The sequence below is a fragment of the Tamandua tetradactyla genome, chromosome X (genome assembly GCF_023851605.1).
Source record: "Tamandua tetradactyla isolate mTamTet1 chromosome X, mTamTet1.pri, whole genome shotgun sequence".
NCBI lineage: Eukaryota > Metazoa > Chordata > Mammalia > Pilosa > Myrmecophagidae > Tamandua > Tamandua tetradactyla.
The window spans coordinates 19,473,287-19,496,415 of NC_135353.1; the positions used below are offsets into that span (position 1 = coordinate 19,473,287).

The following is a 23,129-nucleotide window of genomic DNA, read 5'->3' on the forward strand; positions in this document are numbered from 1 at the left end:
GAGGTTACTGGCTGTAGTTTTTCGTTTGTTTTTTGGTAGATGCCCTTTATCAGTTTGAGGAATTTCTTGTGTCTTCCTGTTTTCTGAGAGTTTTTAATATGAGTGGCTGTTGAATTTTGTAAAATGCTTTTGTTACATTGAGTAAGATAACCATTTTTAAAAAAATGCTTATCTATTGTCACAACGAATTACATTATTGGTCTTCAAATTTTGAAACAACCTTACATTCCTGTGTTAAACCCCAGTTGAGCACGATATCGTGTTCTTTTGATGTACTCTTACATTCACTATGCCAGTATTTTGTTAAGGATTTTTGCATCTATATTCAGGAGGGATATTGTTTTATGGTTCTCCTTTCTTGTAATAACTTTGTCTGGGTTTTGTATTAAGCTAAAGCCAGCCTCATAGAGTGAGTTATTAACTGATCCTTTCTCTTGTGGGACAGAAGTTTTCTTTGGAAAAACTTTTAATCCGGGTCCAGAGTTTTGTTTCTGGAAATATTTGACTATACATTTTATTTAATAACTAACCATAAGGAAATTCAGGTGATCTATTTCTTCTTGAGTTACTTTAGTGGTTGTTGTGTTTTTCAAGGAATATGTCCATTTCACCTATTATTCAACCTGTTGGCATAAAGTTTTTCATAATATGTCCTTAATATCTTTTAAGAATCTTTAAACTCTATAGTGATAACACCTCTTTGAATTCTAATATTGATAGTTTGTGGCTTCTATTTTTTCTTCTTGATTGACTTGTTAGCAATTTATCAATTTTATTGATGTTTACAATGAGACAGAGTTAAGTTTAATTGATTTTCTGTATTTTATCTGTTTCCTATTTCACTTATTTCTATCTTATCTTTATTGTTCCTCTTGTCAGTTTCTTTTGCTCATTTGGGGTTTAATTTGCCCCACTTTTTCTAGTTTCTTTATGTAGGAGCTCAGCTTATTGATTGAGATTTTCCCTCTTTTCTAATGTGTGCATTTAGTCCTAAAAATTTCCCTCTCACTGCTTTAGCTGCTTCCGACAAATTTTGATATGTTGTGCTTTTATTTTCATTCATCTCAAAATATTTCGTAATTCTCCTTGTGACTTACCTATTATTCCACGAGTTATTTAGAAGTGTGTTTCTTAATTTTCAAGTATTGGGGGATATTCCAGATGTCTTTCTGTTGATTCTTGTTCAGTTCTGTTGTGAAAAGAGAACATACTTTGGTGATTTCAAGTCTTTAAAAATATTTGCAGAGGACTTTCCATTCTGAGAAGATAGAGTAGATAAACTTTCCCCTATTTCTTATGCTAAGTACAATGAAAACTCCTGGAAATAATATATAAAATAAAAATAGGAAGACTCTGAAATGTGGAGAGAAGAAAAACTGGCTTGGGAACTCAGGACATGAGGAATGGCCCAGTAGTGAGTTCCCTGGGTTTATTTATTGCCTCATGGATCCCAAACTTGGAGCTGAAAAAGCTGACAATCCAGAAACACCAATAGGCACAGCCCCTCAAAAAAAAGGGGGGGCAATAAAAGACTTCTCTCTCTAGTCAAAGGATAAGGAAATGGGAAGCCTAGGAAGACAGAGAAAACTTGTAGCCGATAAGCACTCTATTCCACCCAAACATCACAGAAAAAATAATATGGCCTTATCTCTACCTGTGCCAGCAAAGGCTATGTAGGGAGCTTAGACTTTTACTCTGGCCATGCTGTAAAAAGTGCACCAACACTGCTACCATGATGGCATCAGAGAAGACTGAGTATGGAACTTGGACTTCTTACCCCACCTCCAGCTGGTAATGAGTCCTCTCCCATGCAGGGTGGCAAGCCCGGACTTCCCCCCACAACTGGCCATAACAAAGTGTTCCTCCATCTCCCCCCTGGGGTGGTGTCAGAGAAGGTCAAGTGGATATTTGAAGTGTTCACCAATGCCCACCAGTAAGGAGGCCATACCTCCACCCCATGGTGTCACTTGGAAGTCATGTGAAGAGTAACAAAGCACTCCTCCTCACAGCCCGGAGGAATTAGTGGAGGGCTAGTGGGGAGCCAGAATTCCCACCCCTCATTCAGCAGTAACAAGGAGTTATCCCCTCAAGCATGAAAGATAATACCTACCTATCAGTAATGGGGCTGTACCACTCTTTCCCTGCCAGAGTGGTGTCAGAGAAAGTCAGCAAATTAGAAGATTCAAGTAAACCAGAGATACCACGTAATATGAAATTCCTCAGGTTTTAATTGAAAAACACTTGTCAGACCAGGAAGATCTCAAACTGAGTAAAGAAAGAATATCAAGAGATGCCAACATGCAGACGACAGATATTAGAATTATCTGACAAAGATTTTAAGGCACTCATCATAAAAAATGTTTCAAAGAGTAGTTGCAAACATTTTGTAAAAAAAAAAACTGAAAATGGAAGAAAGAACAATTCATCAAAGAAATAGAAGATAGGGAAAAGAACCAAAATGATATTTTAAACTGAAAATCAAAATAATGGAAATAAAAGATCAATGGATGGGCTCAGTAGCAAAATGAAAGGGGTAGAGCAAAAACTCCGTGACCTGGAAGATAGGTTCAGATATGGTAATTCTATTATTCTAACAAACAAATAGATGAAAAAAATGAACAGAACCTCAGTGACCTGTGGGACTATAAATAAACGTCTAACATAAATATAATGAGAGGCCTAGAAGTAGAGAAGAAAAAGGGTGGAGCTGAAAAAGTACTCAAAGAAAGAATAAGGCTGAAAACTTCCCAAATTTGGCAAGGACATAAACCTACAGATTCAAGAAGCTAACCAAACTCCAAAAGGATAAACCCAAAGAAACCCATGACAAGGTACATCATAATTAAATGTCTGCAAATTAGAGAAAAAGAAATAATCTTCAAAGCAGCAAGAGAAAAATGAAACATTTCCTATAGAGGAAAAGCAATTAGAATGAGAGATTTCTCATCAGAAACCATGAAGGACTAGAAGAAAGTGGTACATTTTTTTTTTCAAGTTCTAAAAGAAAAAAAAAACTGTCAACCCAGATTCCTGACCCTGGCTAAAATATCATTCAGCAATAAGTAGGAAATCAAGACATTCTCAGATGAAGGAAAACCAAGAGAATTTGTCACTATCAGACCTACCCTAAGAGAAGGGCTAAATGAAGTTCTCTAAATAGAAAGGAAATGATAAAAGGAACCTTGGAATATCATAAAGGAAGGAAGAACATTGTACGCAACAGTATGGGTAAATATAACAGACTTTCCTTCTCCTCTTGAGTTTTCTAAATTACATTTGACAGTTGAAGCCAAAGTTTTAACACTGACGTGTTTCTAAATGTGTGTAGAGGAAATATTTAAGACAATTATGTCACAAATGGGGAAGATAAAAGGTCATAAATGGAGGTAAGTTTTCCACACTACACTCATGCTGGTTAAATAATGATATCAGTAGACTGTGATAAAGTTATACATGGTAATGAAATTCTTAAATAAATCATTAAAAATGTATACAAAGAGATACATCAAAAATACTATAGGGAAATCAAAATAGAATTCTTAAAAAAAAATGTTCAAGTAACCCACAGGAAGGCCAGAAATAGAAAACAGAGGAAAAAAAATTAAAGAGGATAAACTGAAAAATAAAATAAAATGGCATAGTTAAGCCCAAACATAACAATAATTACATTAAATTTAAATGGTCTATACATCAATTTAAAAACAGAGATTTTAAATGTGAGTTTTAAAAACATGACACAACTATATGCTAGCTACAAGAAACAACTTCAAATGGAATGATATAGGAAAGTTGAAAGTAAAAGTATAGGAAAAAGATATCATGCAAACAGTTAACAAGGCAAATCAGGAGTGGCCATATTAACTATCAGATAAAGTAGATTTCAGAGCAAAGAAAAAGAGAGGAGAGGTATACAATAATAAGAGGGTCTATCCACCAAGAGACATAGGAAACAATAGCGCTACAAAATATGGGAAGGAAAAACTGATAAAACTGATTGGAGAAATAGCCAGATCCACTATTATAGTTGGGGACTTCAACACCTTACTCAAAATAATTAAAATAATTAATAGAAATGGACAGAAAATTAGCAAGGATATGGAAGAATTCAACAATTCCATCAACCTACAGGATTCAGTCAACCTTTATATAATGCTCCACCCAATAAAAGCAGAATGTGCATTCTTTCAAAGTGTCCATGGAACATACAGCAAAATAGACTGTATCTTCAGCCACAAAATAAACCTCAACACATTTAAAAGAATTGAAATCATACAGAGTATGTTCTCCAACCATAATAGAATCAAATTAGAAATCAATAACAGAAAGATAGAAAAATCTCCAAACACTTGAAACCCAAACAACACATTTCTAAATAATCCATGGGTCAAAAGGAAGTCTCATGGGAAATTAAAAAAAAGTACATTGACCTTAAATGAAATAAAAATAGAGCAGCAAGGGGGTGTAAGGGTAGTTCAGTGGTAGAATTCTTGCCTGCCATGTGGGAGACCTGGGTTCGATTCCTGGTCCATGCACTTGCCTCCCCACCAAAAAAAAAAAAAAAAAATCAACAGATGGTGCTGCAATAATGGGATACTCTCATGGAAAAAGAATGAAATGTGACCGCCACTACACAGCACACACAAAAATATAGAGTAGCATATCAAAATTTTGTAAGATATAGATAAAGCAGTGCTGAGAAGGAATTTTAAACAATAAGTGAGTAAGTAGCCAACGGGAAAAGTCTCATATTAATCATCTAAGCTTCCACTCCAAAAATCTAGAAAAAGAAGTGCAAAATAAACCCAAAGCAAGTAGAAGAAAAAAAATAATAAAGAGCAAAAATCAATAAAATTGAAAATAGAAAATCAATCGAGAAAAATCACTGATATATAAAGAGCTGTCTTTAAAATGATCAATGAAATTAAAAAAACCTCTAGCAAGACTGTGAAAGAAAAAAGTGAGAAGACATACATTGCCAATATCAGCAATAAAACAGGAGATATCACTTCAGACCTTGACGACAGCATCAGGGTAATAAAGGAATATCGTGAAAAACTCCCCACATATAAATTTGACAACTAGACAAAATGGACTATTCCTCAAAGAAGCACAAACTACCACAAATCATCCAATATGAAATAAATAATTTGAATAGCCCTATGTCTCTTAAGAAAATTGAATTCCAAATTTTAAAACTGTCCCCAAAGAAATCTCCAGGCTCAGACAGTTTTTATTGCAGAATTCTACCAAACATTCAAAAATTAGCTGCCACCAATTTTAAGCAACCTCTTCCAGAAAACAGGAGAAAGGAACACTTCCCAATTTGTTTTATGAAGCTAGTGATTGAAAACCTAGACAAAGGTAGTACCAGAAAAATAAGCTATAGATTGATAACCCTTATGAATATAGATGCAAAAATTCTTTACAAAATATTAGCAATAGAATACCAGCAATATATAAAAAGAACTATATACCATTACCAAGTGGGGTTTAATCCATAGATGTAAGACAGATTCAATTTTTGAAAATCAATCAATGTAGTATGCCACATCAACTGGTGAAAGAAGAAAACTCATATGGCCATATGCAGACAAGCATTTGATAAAATTCAACACCCATTCATGATAAAAACTCTCAGAAAAATAGGAATAGAGGGAATTTCCTCAACTTGATAAAGAGCATCTACAGAAACCTGAATGCTTTCCCCTAAGATTGGGAATGAGGCAAGGATATGCACCCTTATCGCTCTCATTCAACATAGTACTAGGAGTTCTAGCTGCTGCAAAAAGGCGAGAAAACCAAAGAAAAGATAAACAGTTCAGAAAGAAATAAATAAAACTATTCCTAGTCACAGAGTATATGCATAGACAATCCCAAAGAATCAACAAATAAAATGCTTCCAAAACTAATAAGTGTCTTCAGCAAGGTTACAGAATACAAAAGCAACACTCAAAAATCAATTGCATTTCTATATACTAACAATGAACCTGCACAAGTAGAAATTAAAAACATAATGCCATTCACAAGTACTCTAAATAAAATAAGAATACACGTTAACAAAACATGTACAGGATCGGTATGCTAAAACTTACAAAATACAGATGAAAGAAATCAAAGAAGTCTTAAATAAATTGAGACGTACTGTATTCACCAGTCCTTACATACCTGTGCCACCAAGGTGGACTCTATCCGTGCTCTTGCTGGATTGCAATTGCTTGTCACTCAGCACTAGGCTTATGGTGGGGCTTGGAAGAGTTTTCTTTTGTCCTGGTCCAGCTTCCTCTTTGGCAAGGGCCATAAAGATATACCTCAGCCTCAAGGGTAGGGCTTTCTCAGGTTTTTTTTGCCCTTCTTCCCTATAGCAGCCGAACGCTGCCTCGTTTTTGTGGTTGATTTTGTGGGGGAGAGGGTTTTCTTACCCTCTCCTAGGTGATGTGGACCAGTGCTTGGTATCTTTAGAGGATCTGAGCCTGAGATGGATCCTGCCCCTCGCTCAGGGATCGAAGGTTTTGCTTCTACTGCAGCCAGTGAAACAACAAAGTACTATTTGGGACTTGGGATGGGCAAGAGGATTTCCTGTCCTTTGCCAAGTGGCTTAAGCTTTTGCTTCATCATAAAAAAATAAAAAATAAATAAGAAGAAAAAGAAAGCTCTAGGGAATCATGCAGCTGATCTAGGGAAGTTCTCTCCAGTATCCTACGTTTCCCTCAGTCTTTTTACTGACACCTGATGAAGGTCTGTGGAATTGAGGGTGAGCTCTCCATAAATCTGTGGATCCTGTTTATTCCAAACTGATATGCAAACCCACACTTGGCCTTTAAGAATTCAGTAAAATTTTAACTGATCTCTTCTTAACCATTTGTGCAACAGCCTTCTTTTCCCCGTGTTCTGCCAAAATGGAACAGGTCATGTGTTTCATCTTTCCCTGGAGAGGTTGGTCACTCTTTAGAATTAGTTTTACTTGCTTTTCCTGCCACTTCAGCTTTCTGGTGGGCTCAAGAAATACTACCTTTTAAAAAAAATTAATAAATTACCCAGCTTTTATTCATTGTTAGTGTGAGAGTACTGTTCTCTTGAACCTTTGTGCATCCTAAGTAGTTTCAAGAGTGCTTGAAATGTTGTCCTGGCTCCTGTGACTTCAAGATGGTGCCTAAGAGAAGGCCTGAAGGCTTGGAGAGGTTTCCCAGTCAGAGATGATACAAAACAATCTGAAGGAAACTGGGAAATCAAGATTAGAGAAGGGACTTGGATTCTTAAGCAGTGAACACAGCATCATGAACAAAGAACAGACAGGATGAGTTACGTGGGCAGTGGATGCCATAAAACTGAGACCAATCAAAGAGGAGAAGCAGATATGTTCTTTCACAGATGTCTGGACACACTGTAAGTCCCCTCCCCATCCCAGAATGAAGAAGGAAAGAAGAATGGGAAGATGGAGTATCCTGATTTGTCTAAGTATTTACTTAAAAGATAATTTTTTTTTAAAAAAGGAAATGCCAGGCTTTACCTTGGATTGGAAAGGTTAAGTTTCTGTCTTCAGAGGAAAGAGGAGACCCAAGAGCTAAGTCCAGCATTATAGAAATGAAATTTAATATATTAAATATTGTATTAAACCTATATTTGTTTCTAAAATTCATACCCGTAACACATGACCTGAAATTTTCTTCTCCCTTAGTATGTACTGCATTCCATCTAGCTGCTGACCAAAGTTTCTTCTAAAGCTTCTGGACAGGTTGCAGAACTATATTACCTTGAGGTTTTTTAAAAATTGTTTTTTCTATTTATTTGATGTTTCACTCTGAATTACTTTTAAACTTACAGGACAGTTACAAAAATAATATTATCCTGATACCAAAATCTCCAACCTACCCTTATCCTCCCAGATACTCACATCCAATAATTTTAACATTTTGCTACATTTGCTGTATCATTCTTTAAATCTATCCATCTATCTCTCTTTTTATCTGCATATTTATCAATTCATTTTCTGAACACTTAAGTGTAGGTTACATACATCATGCTCCTTGAACACTTAATACTGCCATACACATTTCCTAAGAATAAGGATATTCACCTATGTAACTACTTTAAATGTAATTATGAAGTTCAAGAAATTTAGTGTTGACATAAAGCCTATAGTCTATAGTACCATTTTTACATATGTCCAAATAATATCCTTTTGAATCTTTTCTTCTCCCTTATTACATCCCATCCAGAATCATGTATTGCATTTATTTGACATTGTCTCTTTAGCTGCTCTTTTTTTTTTTTAATTGTGGGAACTTATATTGAACATAAACTTTCCCATCTCACTACTCCCGAGGATACAATTCATTGGGATTAATTATATTCACAATGTTGTGATACCCTCACCACCTTTCATTACTAAAATTTTACCATCTCCCCAAACTGAAGCCCAACACCCATTATGTGTTAATGTTCCATTGCTCCTGTGCCTGCCCCTGCTCCTACCCCATCAATCTGTACTCTACTTTCTATTTCTGTATATTTGTATATTCTCTGATATTTTCTTTTTAGTTACCATGGGGCTAAAATGTAACATCCTAATCTATAGCAATCTCATTTTCTTTAATACCAACTTCACTTAAATAGCATATACACACTATGTTCCCATACCCCTCCATCTCCTCCTTATGTAGTTATTATTTTTGAAATGCATGTTTATACATTATGAGTCCCAAACCACTGATTTATCATAACATTTTATGTATCCTTCTTTTAGATCCTGTAGGAAGTAAAAAGTGGAGTGACAAACCAAAAATACAATTGTACTAGCATTTATATTTACCCATAATGTTACCCTTACTGGAAATTTTTATTTCTTCCTGACAAACTCTTTTTACTATCTCTTGTGGGACTGATTTAGTGATGGCAAATTCCCTCAGCTAGTATTTATCCAGGAACATATTTGAGTTTACTAAGCTGCTCAAAGCAGATGCTGTGCTCTGTCACCATCTTGCTTTCCTTTGAGCTGGCTTGACTATGGTTCAGAGCCATCTTGAGCCATGAAGCCGCTAACCAGAGCTGGCTCCTTCTCAAAGTTTTATTCCCTCAGAGTTGCTCCCAAAGTTAAAACCACAGCTGACACTCCAGAGCACCTTCACATCCTCAGGACTTGAGTTTACCAAATTACCGAATGGCTTAGTAATTGCTTCTCTGGAAAACTAGAGTCCTACATTAAGAATTGGTTCCCAATTCTTTGGGAACTTTTCATTTGCTACATCTTGTGTCTTGCATCCAGTTTGACTACAAAAGGAGCTTCGTCTTTCAAGAGTACTTGTTGAATTGAAACACTCTGTGGTAAATTAAGTGTGACTGTAACCAGGGAAAACCTCGCTTACACTGTAGAATCCTGGTGGGATGATATTGAGACTCATGGAGCTCACCACAGCACCAGAATTTCATCATGTGAAATCTCAGCCTCAGCTGAAGATTGACAAAACTGTGGCTTTTAGGAATCTACAAACTCCTATCATTGAAAATTTACATGCTGAAGCTTACCAGAATGCCTTGGCTAATTCCTTATGTTGTCCTGATTTTTGGATTAGAAGACACCAGAAGAGTTGCATTACTATGTTCTGAACTGTTTTACAAATGCAAAAATGGCTTTGATTGGACTTGGTGTGCCTCATGCTGTTCTAAAGCAAGTTGCTGAACAGTTTCTTAACATGAGGGGTGGGCTTGGTTTAGCTGCTGCAAAGGCCAGATACGTGGAAGTGAAATTTGAGAACAGAATGGAGACAGTCCATGCTGTTCTTGTAGCAGAAAGTTCTGCCACAGGAAGTGCAAAAGTATTTAGTGTTCTCCAGGATGTCCTCGGTGCTGACCACATATCAAGAGGGACAGCAACTCTGCCAGCTCTCTATACCAGGGTATTGCCAAGGGAATTCACCAGCCATTTGACATTTCCACTTTTTTTTAAAACTTTTTTTAAACATTTTTTTATTGTATAGTACAACATATATACAAAGCAAAGAAAAAAAAGCAATAGTTTTCAAAGCACTCTTCAAAAAGTGGTTACATGATAGATCCCAGAGTTTGTCATGGGTTACCATACAATCCTCTCATATTTTTCCTTCTAGCTGCTCTAGAATATAGGAGGCTAGTGGGCTTAAATACTTTTTTATCGTCACAATCGACTTTTTTTCCTTCTTTTTTTGTGAACAATAACATATATACAAAAAAGCTATAAATTTCCAAGCACAGCACCACATTTTGTTGTAGAACATATTTCTGACTTTGACATGGGTTACAATTTCACAATTTTAGGTTTTTACTTCTAGCTACTTTAAAATACTGGAGCCTAAAAGAGATATCAATTTAATGATTCAGCATTCATATTCGTTTGTTAAGTACTATCTTCTATGCGTAATTCCACCATTACCTTTGATTTTTCCGTACCTCTCATTGGGGTTGTTTGAGCATGACAATTCTAAATTTTTGGTATTGGAAGGGTCTTATGGGGTAGGGAGATGGAACTATCTGATGTTCTGGAGAGGCTGGGCTAGGTTTCGGGACTTATCTGGACCAGGGACCCATCTGGAATTTGTAGGTTTCTGGCAAGTTACTCTAGTGCCTGGAACCCTTGTGGAATCTTATAAATTGCCCTAGGTGTTCTTTAGGATTGTCTGGAATGGTCCTGGTTGGGGGTTGGTAGGTTATGATAGATAGCAAGGTCTACCTGAAGCTGGTGTAAAAGCAACCTCTAGAGTAGCCTCTCGACTCAATTTGAACTCTCTCTGCCACTGATACTTTATTAATTGCACTTCTTTTCCACCATTTGGTCAGGAAATAATTGTTGATCCCACAATGCTAGGTCTGGATTCACCCCTGGGAGTCCTCTCCCATGTCGCCAGGGAGACTTTCAGCCCTGGAAGTTTTGTTTTTGTTTTTTTTTTTTTGCATGGGCAGGCACCGGGAATCGAACCAGGTCTCTGGCATGGCAGGCGAGAACTCTGCCTGCTGAGCCACCATACCCACCCTTAACATTTCCACTTTTAATGCCAGTTACTTGGGTTCTGGACTCTTTGGGATTTTTACTGTTTCACAAGCTGCAGTTTCTGTTATCAAGGCTGCCTATAACCAAGTAAAAACAATTGCTCAGGGAAACTTTTCCAATATAGCTGTCGAAGTTGCCTAGAACAAACTAAAAGCTGGGTACCTAATGTTCGTAGAGTCTTCTGAGGGTTTCCTGGATGATGTTGGGCCCCAGGGTCTATTGCTGATTCATATATACCACCAACCACAGTCCTTCAGCAGATTGATGCAGTGGCTGCTGCTGATATTATAAATGCAGCAAAGAAGTTTGTTTCTGACAAGAAGTCAATGGCAGCAAGTGGAAGTTTAAGGCATACACATTTTGTTGACAAGTTGTAATACTCAAGTACATATTATAGGAGAAAGCCTAACATTTGCTCAACCCAGAGCAGCAAATGTTTGAAATTCAAAAGTCTATAAAATTATTTCTCTTTTATTTCAATAAGGTGAGATATCTTAAGGTATAAATGTGGGTAATTACTCACATCTGACTTAAAGTAAATAAAATATTCAGTTTAAATTTCTAAAAAAAAAAAAGCAGATGCCATAAAATGGGTTGGCATAAACAATGGCAATTTATTAGCTTACAGGCTTACAATTTTGGTGCCATGAAAATGTCCAAATCTAGGTATCATCAAGATGATATTTTCTTCGTGAAGACAAGCTGCCGGCAATCCTGGACTCCTTTGTCACATGTCAAGACACAAGAGAGTACCTGCTGGTCTCTCCCTTATCTTCCAGATTTCATTGCTTTCAGCTTCTTGTTTCTGAATCTTTCTCTCTGTGTGTGAATTTCATTTTCTTATAAAGGATTCCAATAAGAGGATTAAGACCCACCCTGGGCCACACCTTATTTGAAGTAACCTAATTAAAAGGTCCTACTTATAACAGGTTTACACCTGCAGGAATGGATTAACTTTAAGAACATAAGTTTTGGGGGTACATACACTTCCAAATCACCACATTCCACGCTCTGAACCCCCAAAAGACATGTTCTGTCCATATGCAAAATACATTAATTGCATCACAATATCCCAAAAGCCTTAAATCACTTCATAAGCACAAAATCTCATCAAAATAAGTTATAGGTGCGGTCTGTCCTGGGGCGCAATTCCTCTCTGTTTGTGGACACATGAAACTTAGAGAACAAGTTTTCTGCTTCTGATATACAATGGGGGACAATCATAGCATAAAGATTCCCCTTCCCATAGGGAGAAATTGGAAAGAAAACAGTGGGCGTGAGTCCCAAACAATTCTGAAACCCTGCAGGGCATACTCCATTAAACTTCAAGGTCTGAGAGTCACCTATAGAATGATGTTTTCTTCTCTGGGCCTGATGGAGAGGCAGCCCCACCTGTTGCAAATAATTGTGCATACTCTCCCTGGACACTGGTGTGAATATTCCAATATCATCAAGCATTGGGGTGATGGCCAGGCTCTTGGCTCCATCCTCATCAAGCATTGGGGTGGCAGTCAGACTCTACACATTCCCCCAGGCATCTGAGAAAACTGGGGTGGCAACACTGTTCTTGAACAACAGAGCAGAAGGCCTGCCCTCTCCAATCTCCAGGGCATACTCACCCTTTCCACGTACATAGGTGTCCACTTTCTTGGCCAGAGAAGATGTTTTGGACTCAGCCTTTAAATGCTTCCATGGCTCTGCCTTTGAAGTAATTTTTCCTTCAATATGTCCCTTTTCTGTACCATTTCATGCAGGCTGGCAGTGGCTCCATACATACAGATCGCACAAAGAACTTGTCAATTTCGCATGTGGCTCATGGGGTTCAAACCATCAGACAGAAGAGCTTTCCACAAATCCGTTCTGGATAACTACATTTCCAATCCTGACTTGCACTGAAATGAATGACTGATTCTATATTCAGTTAAACCTTCACATGGGGCACTATTCTCTGGACACTTGCTTTCCAAAAGCTCAGAGTTTTCCAAATCATCAATTTCTGGTTTCTTTGTGCCCAGGATTTCAGTTCTCAGCTTATCTCTTTCCTCTTGCATTTTACTATAAGCTGCAAGGAGAAACCACTTTCCATATTTAGTTTGGAAATCTCAATTCCATATCCAAGATCGTCTCTTTCAAATTCTACCATCTATCTGACATCAGGACTCAACTTTGCCTGTTCTCTGCTACTTTAAAAACAAAGATCATCTTTCTTCCAGTTTGCAATCCTAAATTCATAATTTCTTTCTAAGGCCTTATCAGAAGTGCCTTCAGTGCCCATTCTTCTATCAACAGTCTTTTCAAAGCAGTCTAGACCTTTTCTATTAAGCACCTCACAATTACAAAGCCTTTTTAAATTGCTGAGCATTTGCAATAGCAGCATCCCACTCTTCTGGTACCAAAATCTGTTCTAGTTTGCTAAGCTGCTCAAAGTAGATACCATGAAATGCATTGGCTTTTTAAAATGGTAATTTTTTAGCTTACAAGTTTACAGTTTTGAGGTCATGAAAACATCTAAATTTAGGCATCATTAAGACAATACTTTTTTCCTGAAGACTGGCTGCTGGTGATACTGGATTCCTCCATCACACGGCAAGGCATATGGCAGTGTCTGCTGGTCTCTCCCTTCTCTTCCTAGTTTTGTCGCTTTCAGTTTCTTGTTTCTGTGGCTTTCTCTCTCTTTGTCTCAATTTCATTCTCTCATACAAGACTCCAGTAAGGGGATTAAGACCAACGCTGGGCCATGCCTTAACTGAAGTAACCTCATCAAAAAGTCCTGCTTACAATAGATTTACACTCATGAATGGATTAGCTTTAAGAACATGATTTTCTGGGGTACATAGAGTTCTCAGCTACCACAGTCTTAATCTCTCCTTCATTTCTGAAAGACAGTTTTGCTGGATATAGAATTTTTGGTTGGCAAAGTTTTGCTTTCAGTACTCAATACAGGTCATCCCATTGCCTTTTTGCCTCCATGGTTTCTGATGAGAAATAGGCATATAATCTTATTGAGTCTCCCTTGAACATGATTTGTGACTTCCTCTTGCAGCTTTCAGAATTCTTCATCTTTGGCATTTGGCAGTTTGATTTTACTATGTTGAGATATGGGTCTGTTTGGGTTAATCCTTGTTGGGGTTCATTGAGGGTCTTAGATGTGTATATTCATATCTTTAATTAAATTTGGAAAGTTTTCAGCCATTATGACTTTGAATATTCTCTCCCCCTTTCTTTCTTTCTGTTCATTCTGAAACTCCCACAGATGTCGCATAAATTCCTCAGGATATTTTCCTTTTTCTTCATTCTTTCTACTTTCTGCTCCTCATACTGGATGACTTCAGTGGTCTTCTCCTCTCCCATCCTCTCCCATCCCCTTCCTCTTTTGTAATATAGGATCAGGGGAGTAAGGGACTGGAGATTAGACTATATATCTTTAACAATGCCCACAGTTGAAATAATAATGACAATCAGGAATCTTTTATTGTGTAACTTCTCCATTCCTCTGTTTCTCCAGCTGTAAACTGGAGATGACAATGCCTACTTTGTTGAATATATGCATTAATGTGCCTAAAGCTCTTACCATATTAGCTTAGCATTATATTTATTATTATTGTTATTATTGTTATTATTAACTCTATCCCCAGCATAAAGTGCAGGGTCAAGCACATAGAAGGTGCTGAAAAAATGTATTATGAATGAAATCAAGAAAGAAAACTTAGTGACTTCCAGGCACTATTGGCCTGGTAAAGACTCTGAGAAAAAAACTTGGAATGGCTGCCATCCCTAGTAGAGCATGAAAATGCCCTAAAAGGTAGAAATGAAGGTGCCATTAAGATTCTGAGAAGGTGGCATGACATAAAATTGTTGGTCCTGGGAAGGCTTTAGGAAAGTAATGGACTTTCAGATGGACCGTTAAGAACCAGTAGGATTTCCACGGGGGCACAGGGGCAGTGAGCCAGCGGGTGGAAATGGGAGTGCATGGGGCATGTCTGGCATATCTAGAAGCTGAACAACTGGAAGGAAGGGAAAGGAAGAAAAACATGTAAAGTTTTATTGTGTAAAGTTTGATTGATTAGCCTTGAATGCTGGCCTAAGAAGTTAATTGGATAGGCAATGGAAAACTCTCAAAGAGTTTTTCACGGGGTAAATTGTATTACCAATAATTGTGTGTTGGGAATACTAACCTGGAAATAATGAATTGAAGATGGGGGGGAAAGTGGATGTTTTAGTTTCCTGGGCTGCTCCAAGAAATATTATGCAGTGGGTCAGTTTAAACAATGAGAATGTATTTGCTCACGGTTTCGAGGTTAGGAAAAAGTCCAAATCAAGGCATTATCAAGGTGATGCTTTCTCCCCAAAGAGTGAAACATTCTGGGACTGGCTGCTGGTGACCCTTGGTCCATAGCTTGTCATATGGTAATGCACATCATGGCCTCTCCTGCCTCTCCCTTCTCTTCTGGATTTTGTTGATGTTCAGCTTCGGCCTGCCCCCTCTATCATTTTCTTTCTGTCTGTCTGAACTTCATTATCTTATAAAAGTTTCCAGTCATAGGATTAAGATCCCATCTGATTGAGGTAAGACACTCCTTAACTGAAGTAACCTCATCAAAAAGTCCTACGTACAATGGATTCACACCCACAGGAATGGATTAAGTTTAAGAACATGTTTTTCTAGGGTACATACAGCTCCAAACCATCACACAGGGGAACTAGTTAGGAGGCTAATTGCACTACTCTAGGAAAGGAGTGAAGAGGACTTGACCTAGGGAGATCACAGGAGGGACAGAAAGGAAGTGAAGCTTATGACATTGTCTCAGGGATGAAAGTATTATTTTCTTTCCAGCCATTGCCAGGAGGTAGACACCTGATGTTTAATTAGACACTCCAAGCATGACTACAGTGTGACTGACCTGTGTGCTTCATGCCAACTCACCCTCCTTCCCTCAGGTTATATAATTTTTTCTTAAAATAAGAGTCAGATCAGAGCCTTGTAAGGCAGTAGCACCCCCTTGGTATTTCTGACTTGGGCCTTGGACTTTACAGAGTGAACAAACACAAAAGTACCTTGATGATTGTCTTAGTTTGCCATGATTATACTAAGAAAATAGCACAGACTGGTTGGCTCATGATTCTGGGGGATAGAAGTCTAAAATTAAGGTGTCATCAGGGCCATGCATCTTCTTAATGGGGAGAATCCATTCCATGGCTATCCCCTGGCTTCTGGTGTATGGCCAGCAATCCATGGCATTCCTTGGCTTTTGGTGGCATAACTCGGTTTCTACCTCTGTTATAACATATCTCTCTCTCTCTCTATGTCTGAATTTCCTCTCCTCCTAAGGATATCACCCTATTTCATTTTGGCCTTACCTTAAATAATAACATTTTCAAAGATCCTATCTATGAATAAGTTCACATTCATAAGACCAGGGATTGGGACTTGAACATGTCCTTTTGGGGGGCACATTTTGGTCCATAACAAGATGATGATGCAGAGGATTCATAAGGATAATTACTTAATTTTCCATCGGAACCTTCTTCTTTTCCAAGCCAGTCCCACTCACATAACATTATCTCCCTAGATCTTCATAACAACTCAGGGAGGCAGTAAGGGCCAGTGGAAAGAACACAGCTGGCCAATTGCTAAGATCTGGGTGTGCATCCCACTTTCTTATCATACATGGGCAATCCATTTCATCCCTCTTAGCTTCAGTTCATCATTTTTAATGGAAATATTAATAGTATCAGTTACACAGGCTTCCAGGAAAGACTCGGTGTGAAAAAACAAAAAAGGGCCTGATGGGTAGTAGGCATTCAGGAAACCTTTGTTCTTAGTCCTACAGATGAAGAACACTCAAGGTTCATTTTTGAACTTTTACTTTATTACCTTGGGCAGATTACTAAATCTCTCTGTCCTTCAGGTTCTACGTCTGTCTATAGAGCTATTAGTTATACTTAACTTATAGTGTTGTTGTGAATGTTAGATGTGTTTTGATTTGTAAAGCACATAGAAGAGTACATTGCCCAGGGTCAGTGCTCAATTAATTAACTTTTGGAATCAGACAGAGATGAGTTTCAATGCCAGCTTCACTACTTACTAGTTCTGTGATCTGGGGCAAATTGCTCAAGCACTATCAGCTTCATGTGCAAAATGGGAATGATCATAGCATGTGCCTCCTAAGAAGGTTGGGAAAACTCAATGAGGAATTGCATATACAGTACGTAGCACAGTATCTGGCTCCAGTTTATAGCTATGTTTTTTTGTTGTTGTTGTCTTTTGCTTTTCTCATGAAAAAGCCTAATGGCCAAGCTTGAAAACTGCACTTTGATCAAAGACATAAAACTGCAGTGCATTACATAGTGACCTACAAAAATATAGGACTATGTCCAAATTCCAGGAAACTGTGAGGGTTATTTTATTTGGAAAAAGGATCTTTGCAAATGTAATTAAGTTAAAGATCTTGAGATGAAGAGATCACCATAGATTATCTGGGCATGCCTAAAATCTAATGACTGGTGTTCTTAAAAGAGAAAGACAAAGGGATATTTGAGACAGGTAAAAGAGGAGAAGATATGGACACTCAGAGGAGAAGGTAGAATGAAGACAGATACGGAGACTGGAATGATGCATCTACTAGCCTAGGAACACCAGAGAGGAATGGAACAGATTCTCCCACAGGGCTTACAGAAGGAACCACCCTACCAACATCTTGATTTCAGACTTCTGGCTTCCAGACCTGGAAGAGAATAAACTTCTGTTAAGCCACCCAATTTGTGGGACTTTGTTTCAGCAGCCCTAGAAAACTAACATGAACCCTAGAAGGTAAGCTAAAGGTCACAGTTGGTGTGGTGGAGGCATTTTACTCCAGGTTTGACACAGTAACACCAGCCCATGCCAGTGCACTGTTAAGATTAGGAGTCTATATATTGTTGGGGACTTCTAAGAGCCCTAGAAGAAGAGGCTTTGCAGTCTTTTCAGGTAGAAAAGAAGACTCTCTAAGGGAAAGAACGACCTCCTCCCCTGAGCCTGGGTACCCTAGGGGGTTCCAAATAACCTTAGATGGCTCCAAATAATCTTGTGACCTGGCTATAAGGAGCCACTTGGGAAAATGAAGCCAGACATATTAACCTGTATGATAGAAGAAGTGAAAAAATACTGCATGTGAAACAAGGAAAGATCAATTCACCCTCTTGGCTATGTTGCCATCTCATTGCTTTTGAAAATTAAATTCCACTTAGGGAAGAGAAAGGGAACTACCATTTATTGATTGCCTAGTCTCTGCAGGTCCTTTACTCACACTTTTTGCATTTGATTGTCAGAACAACCTGAAGAGGAAGACAAGTACTGTTGTTACTCTCATTTTACAGATAAGGTAACTGAGGCCCAAAGACTCACAGCCAGTGAGTGATGGAGCTGGATTTTTAACTCACCTTTGTCTGTTGCTAAAGCATAAGCTCCTTCTACAGCCTCACTACCTCTGCTCAGCAAATAAACATTCAAGTGCTTCTTTCCTCAAGTCAATTTAGTGGAGATATCCTCAACCTGAAGATTGAGGTTTCTGCTCCATCTGAAACTATCAGGGAGAATCCTTCTTTGCCTCTTTTAACTTCTAGTATTTTCTGGCAATTGTTGAACTTCAACCTCTGTCTCCTCCATCTTCACATGACATTCTCCTCTAACTCGCCTGTGTCTCTTCTCCTCTCCTTATAAGAACATGAGTCACATTTGATTAAGGGCCCACCCTAATCCAGTATGATCTCACTTTAACTTGCCTGATTCCATCTGTAATGACCCTATTTCCAAATAAGGCCACATTCTGAGGTAATGGGAGTTAGGTCTTCAACAGATCTTTTTGAGGAACACAAATCAACCCATAACAACAAGATAAGGCCATTTCCATTCCCTCACAGAGTAAAAGAGAGCAGACCATCAGACAATTCCAAATAATGTTGGGGAGCAAAGAAGGGCAGAGGGATTGGGATGGTTTAACTCTGTTTTGGGGCTTTCAGGGTATGGTTCAGCTGGTAGCTGAACAGATACTTTTAGGGGAAAGCTTTGCCTTTCCATGTCACTTGGGGTTTGTGGGTAGAGCAGGGAAGAAACTATGAACTATAAACCAGGTATGATGTTAGATCATTCCAAATACATTTTTATTATCTGTGTTTTGCAAATAAGGGAACTGAGGCTGAGATGGAGTGACCCCAACAGGCCTACTGACAGCTTTTCAGTTTCTCATTCCTGGTCTTTTCTTACCTCCCTAATTATTGGAGGAGCTGAACTATGGTTGGTGGTACAGGAGCCTTTTTTGGCTATGAGTGGCACTGGGGCCTCAGTTGCACAGTATTGGTGTTTAGTGCCTTCCTAATAGCTTCGATTTGTGAGTGAGGTTGGATCAGAGTGGTTTAATAGTAGAACACACTCTCTCTCTCACGTATACACACAAGCAAACAGACAACAAACAATAAACTAAAAAGACTTGCTTAGCCACACGTGTTTTGCTGCTCCCCAGCACAAGACCAGCTCAAGGCCCTCCTTTTTGGGTGATCCCAGCAGAGGAACATTTTTCTCATCAGTCCTGTGAAGAGCTCCTTCTCTGTCCCAAGCACAGAAGGCCAACCCAGTGTCTTCCAGAAATCCCTTCTGTTCTAGTTTGCTAGCTGCCGGAATACAATATACCAAGATGGAATGGCTTTTTAAAAAGGAGAATTTAATGAGTTGCTAGTTTACAGTTCTAAGGCCGAGAGAATGTCCCAGTTAAAGCAAATCTGTAGAAATGTCCAATCTAAGGTATCCAGGGAAAGATACCTTGGTTCAAGAAGGCCGATGAAGTTCAGGGTCTCTCTCTCAAGTGAGACGGCACATGGCGAATGCACTCAGGGCTTCTCTCTCAGCTGGAAGGGCATATGGCGAATATGGTGTCATCTACTAGCTCTCTCTCCTGGCTTCCTATTTCATGAAGCTCCCCGGGAGGCGTTTTCCTTCTTCATCTCCAAAGGTCACTGGCTGGTGGACTCTCTGCTTCGTGGTGCTGCAGCATTCTCTGCTGTCTCTGAATCTCTCATTCTCCAAAATGTTTCCTCTTTTATAGGACTTCAGAAACTGATCAAGACCCACTCAAATGGGTGGAGACATGTCATCCCCTAATCCAGTTTAACAACCATTCTTGACTAAATCACATCAACCAGGGAGATGATCTCATTACAGTTTCAAATATACAGTATTGAATAGGGATTATTCTACCTTTAAGAAATGGGATTTATATTAAAACATGGCTTTTCTTAGGGGGCATACTTCCTTTCAAACCAGCACAACTTCTCTTCACCGATACCTCTCATACATTCACAGTCAATGTTGTTTCCTTGTCTTCTGCCTTGGCTCATTCCCCTCAAAGGTTTTCATGTAGATTATTTTCCACAGCCTCACAGGCTGGTGCAGTAGACTTCAGTTGTTTCTCCTAACTAACATTCATTTTCCCATTTTCTGAGGACAGCACCTGTGCCAGTTTGAATCTGTGGTGGACCCCAGAAAAGGCATGTCCTTTAATCCTCATTCAGTATTGCTGGGTGGGAGCATTTTGATTGTTCCCATGGAGATGTGACCCACCCAATTGTGGGTGGCAACTTTTGATTAGATGATGTCCATGGAAGTATGTCTCCATCCATTGAACGTGGAGTTGCTTACTGGAATCTTTTAAAAGAGGAAACATTTTAGAGAGAGTCCCTTTTGTAGAACCATGAAAAAGCCAGCAGATACCACCATGTTCTCCATGTGCCCTTCTGCTGAGAGAGAAACATGAACTTCATCGGCCTTCTTGAACCAAGGTGTCTTTCCCTGGATGCCTCTGATTGGACATTTCTCTAGACTTGTTTTAATTGGGACGCTTTCTCAGCCTTAGAACTGTAAACTAGCAACTTATTTAATTCCCCTTTTTTAAAGCTATTCTGTTTCTGGTATATTGCATTCCGTGGCTAGCAAACTAGAACAGCATCTTAGTTTTTTATTGAGGAATTCTTTGACTACTATTCTCAGTCCAATTGGTTTGTGTGGGGTTGACTCGCCCAGTTCTTAGGGGTAGGCCTGTGACATAAGCCTGGCCCATTCATGAATTTCAGGCTCTTGGGGCCACAGTGATGCCTTAGTGGTAGACATGTGAGCCAGTCCGGTCCAGCAAGATCAGTTCTGGAATTTTGGTTGGGATTATTGAAAAAGAGGTCTCTTTCACTAGATTTTTATCTCTGAGGTTATTAAGAGGAACCAGTCTGCCAGGGAAAGAAGCCTGTTTGAGTTGGGTTTCTGTCACTTGCCACTAAGTGTTCTGGGTAATTCATTCAGTAAAGCCCCTTTCTGCCATTTCCCCTTACCTTTCAAATCAGAAATACATTGGCTTCTTCATAAGGTTGTTGAAGACCCCAGGTTGAAGGCCCCAAGGCCCCAAAGCTGGCCCCCTCCTCAACTCATGTCTCAGTCTCTGCCCATAAGGATTCCCCCACCAAGGAAGCTGTTATCCTCTTTTACCACATCCCCTAACCTGATCTTCCAATCTCCAGCATTGCCTATTCTTTTCTATTGCTATCCTCCTAATAGATTTCTGACCCCAGACTCCTGGGATGAAGGCCTGCTGCTTCCCTTGCAAATATTATTTTCCCAGAGGACAATCTCTGTGCCTCTTGAAGGAACTAATTTTTTCTTAATTAAGGATTCTCTGGCTTCTAGAATGCTAGAACCCACCATTTACTATTCCTGGCATTTTGCAATGTTGTATAACTGTAGTAACTGACAGAAAATGAAACTAATTCTTCCAAAACTACCTGATTTGAAGGGCAAGTTTTATATTTCTGGGAAGGGTGTCTATATGTTTTTGGGAAGTTCTACTGTTTCCTGTGTGTTCTAGTTTGCTAAAGCTACCAGAATGTAACACACCAGAGATGGATTGGTTTTTAATAAAGGGGGATTTATTTAGTTAAAAACTTATTCTTCAGAGGAAAGGCAGCTAACTTTCATCTGAGGTTCTCTCTGACATGGGAAGGCATAGAGCAATCTCTGCTGGCCTTCTCTCCAAGCTTCTGGGTTCCCACAGCTTTCCCCAGGGTAATTCCTTTCTATATCTCCAAAGGTCTGGGTTGAGATGTGACTGTTGAGATGAGGTATCCTGAGCTGCTTGGGCTGTGCTGCGTTGAGCTCTCTTATTTAAGCATTGAGCCAATCAAATTTAACATCACTCATTGCGGGAGGCACTCCCCTTAGCCAACCGCAGATGTAGTCAGTGACAGATGAGCTTCACATGCCAATGGCTTATGTCACAGCAACAGAACTAGGCACCTTCACCTGGCCAAGTTGACACCCAAACCTAACTACCACACTGTGTTTAATAGAAATGAAGGAGAACACTTTATATCTTTTACTAAATGCTTGTTGTGTTCCTTCTCTATGCCAAGCACTGTGTGGGGTGCTAGGGGTACTGAGACAGAAGGACAGAGAGAGGTGGACAAAGAATTCACAGTCCCTGTCATCAAAGCATGCATGTTATGTCATTTGCTGAGTGACTTGGACAGATCACTTAGCTTCTCTGGCCTCAGCCTCCATGTCTGTCAAATATTTCATTCTCTGCCTTCATTACAGTGCTATGATGAAGAACAAATGGGCTCATGGCTGGGAAAGCCCTTCAAAAATCTCCCCAGATTGGGGAGTGGAGGTGGCAATACCTTGTGGTGTCCTGTCTTAGCATGTCCATGCTATTCCAGAGTCTCCTTGTTTTTGACTCTGTCTGTACCATCCTGTCCAGGGGCTGAACTCCTTGAAAGGTCCCAGACAAGAGAACAGAGAACACAGACCCAGCATGGTCCATCTTGGAAAATGGGAGGCAGCAACCATGACACTACAGGTTGCTCATTGATTTGGCCAACAGCTCTACCCTAGATGGATCTCTCTCTTTCATAGCCCTCTGTACCTCATATCTGGAATGAGATGAGAAGGCAATTAGCTGTGGTATATCACTCTCAGGCCCCCAAGCTTGAGCTCCATGAAGCTGGTGACTATGTTTTTGCTCAACCCTGGGCCTGTGGGTCCTAACCAGGGCCTGGCAAATTATGGAGGCACTATAATTCACCTAAGTACTAAAAT

General features: G+C 39.1%; 1 pseudogene; it reads left to right on the top strand.

The window, feature by feature from the left end:
- Positions 1–9,026: 9,026 nt before the first annotated feature.
- On the top strand, positions 9,027–11,397 carry LOC143670947 (cytochrome b-c1 complex subunit 2, mitochondrial-like; annotated as a pseudogene).
- The last annotated feature ends 11,732 nt before the right edge of the window (positions 11,398–23,129 follow it).